This window comes from Sinocyclocheilus rhinocerous, unplaced genomic scaffold, assembly GCF_001515625.1.
Source record: "Sinocyclocheilus rhinocerous isolate Xijiao unplaced genomic scaffold, SAMN03320098_v1.1 scaffold306, whole genome shotgun sequence".
NCBI lineage: Eukaryota > Metazoa > Chordata > Actinopteri > Cypriniformes > Cyprinidae > Sinocyclocheilus > Sinocyclocheilus rhinocerous.
The window spans coordinates 1,786,420-1,788,915 of record NW_015662161.1 but is presented as its reverse complement, the minus strand read 5'-3'; positions in this window follow the sequence as shown (position 1 = coordinate 1,788,915).

Below are 2,496 nucleotides of genomic sequence, written 5' to 3'. Positions count from 1 at the left end.
ATGAGAATCACAACTAAGTCTCCTGAGGTTAGAAAGAGCAACCACTGAGCAATAAAATATTCCTATAATGGAGTCTTGATAGAGATTGCAGCAAGACAGTAAAGAGATATTCTATGTTTCTTCCACCACATTCTCGGTTTTGACTCTTTTTTTCTCAAATATTTCTCATGTCTCGTTTGTGTCTACTTCCATTTCTCCTAAGGATTTTTAGGAGAAACATCTGAAATGCTGTTGATACTAAAATGAGAGATATATGAGAATCTCGTCTAAGTCTCCTGAGCTTAGTAAAAGCAATACATTTTTCCTATGGGGAGTTCTGTGCATGAGAGCCATGTTGCATCAAACACACAAAAGTGTGCTGTCCTTCTGGCTCATTCCTGCGATTTCACAGCTTAGTTTCCATTATATCAGACCTCAGGCTGCTCCTCTGTGATCAAGGGAACTGGCATTTTCACTCAAAGTCAGCACCTCATTCAAAGCACATGGAAGTGTCCTTCACGCTTTGGTCTTTCGGATGATAGCCAGTCTAATATGACGTATAAACATGCTATTAAATGAACAAAGGCCTGGATTTGTATCTTGTCGTTGCAGATAAAACAATTTAAAACAATTAAAAAAAACTTTGTATTTGAGGCCTACAGTGTGTCTGGCAAATGGGGATTATTAGCAGCACAGATTTATGCCACAGTTTTAAAATCTCTGCTTTAGTAGATATAAAAGCATGTCTAAAATGCAATCTGGCTTTTAGCCCTTCTTTCCTGAGGCCTGGCAGGATTACAGTGAATAAATGCTCTTTTGTGTGTCCGTCAGTGGAAGATGTGCATCAGGAAAAAAACAGGTGATGTAAACAATAGAACTGCAGTGATGTGGAGAGTATCAAATTGCATTGTGTTTATCAGTGATGTTTCATGTTTGAGATTTCATGCCAGCATTCTATAATTTGGGGTACATTTCACATCAGGAGAAAGGTGTAAAACAACCTGCTTTTCTCAGTAAAACAACTATTGGTTTCAGTTGAGATCTGCTAGTTGCCAAGCTTAATCACTAAACATCATTTTGTTATGCCTTATTCTACATCCCTAATCCTACCCAATACCTAAACTTAACAACTATTAACAAGCAGCAAATTAGGAATTTATTGAGGGGAAAAGTTGTAGTTAATAGTGAATAAGTGTTACCGAAAATTGTTAGAAAAAAATATATAATTATCACCAATGGACATGAAATGAACACTAAATTATAAAATAACTCTTGATTGGACAATTTAACCTGACATTGCATTGTCTGCATTCACAACAAAATGGCAGTTACAGGTAAATTAGTTCAACCAAAAGTGAAAATGCTCTTGTCTTTTACTCACCTTAACGGCACGTTCATACTCTGTGCGCTAAAATTCATCATGCCAGGTTTGACATCAAAGACACCAAATCTTATAACGAAACATGTCCAAATGTGAATATGATGAAGTGCATGTGATTGGATTAGAGAGATGATCTGTCTGCTTGCTGAGGTGTAAAAAACAAATCATAAATAAGCATAGATGAACATAAATGCTATCTTGTTCATAGACTGGCATTTGGGATTTGGCCAAAATGTTTGAAGTCTAAAGTCTTAGATCTTTGAGTTCAGCTCATGAAAAATGGGGGCAAAAACAAAAGTGTTGCGTTTATAATGTTTTTCAGTGTATGTTACAGACAAACTGTATGTGTTTGCAGGTAACATAATAAAAAATGTACCATTTTGACTCATAATTTCAATGACAGGCCTTCTTGTCTGACCAAATGTCATTTTCTTGATCAGTTTCACCTCAAATTGTAATATTTATTTGAATTAAAATCATAAAAACAATGCAAACAATATCAATGTACCCGACATTGTTGACAGGCAATTAATATACTCCTTGACAATAGGTCACTGGAGATCAAATACAGAAAAAAATATTGTTCAAAATGTCCACTGCAGAAGAAAAGGACATGATGCTGGTCACACGGTTTTATTTTTAATTTTCAGGGTGAGTTTGTTGAATTAATTTGACAATTTTTGTAGACACGAGTAAAACAAAATATTTTTATTCAAAAGGAATTTTAATTTAAACAATCTATTTATCTAACGTATTTTGATTGCAGAAACAACTTAACTTTAACATTTTTATTCAGTATTTTAAACTCAATGCAAAAAAGCAGACTTTGCAATAACTGTAATTTTAAGTCAATTTAAGGCATATTCAAGTAAACTGAAATACGGTGTGTGCAAAATACATGTATACATTCTCTTAATTAGTAAAAAATGACATTTCTGAAGAAAATTGGGTAACACTTTATATTAGGGTCTCTTAACTAGTTTCTTATTAGCATGCATATTACTAGAATATTAGCCATTTATTATTTATAATTAAGCACATATTAATGCCTTATTCTACATCCCTAATCCTACCCAATACCTAAACTTAACAACTATTAACAAGCAGCAAATTAGGAATTTATTGAGGGAAAAGTC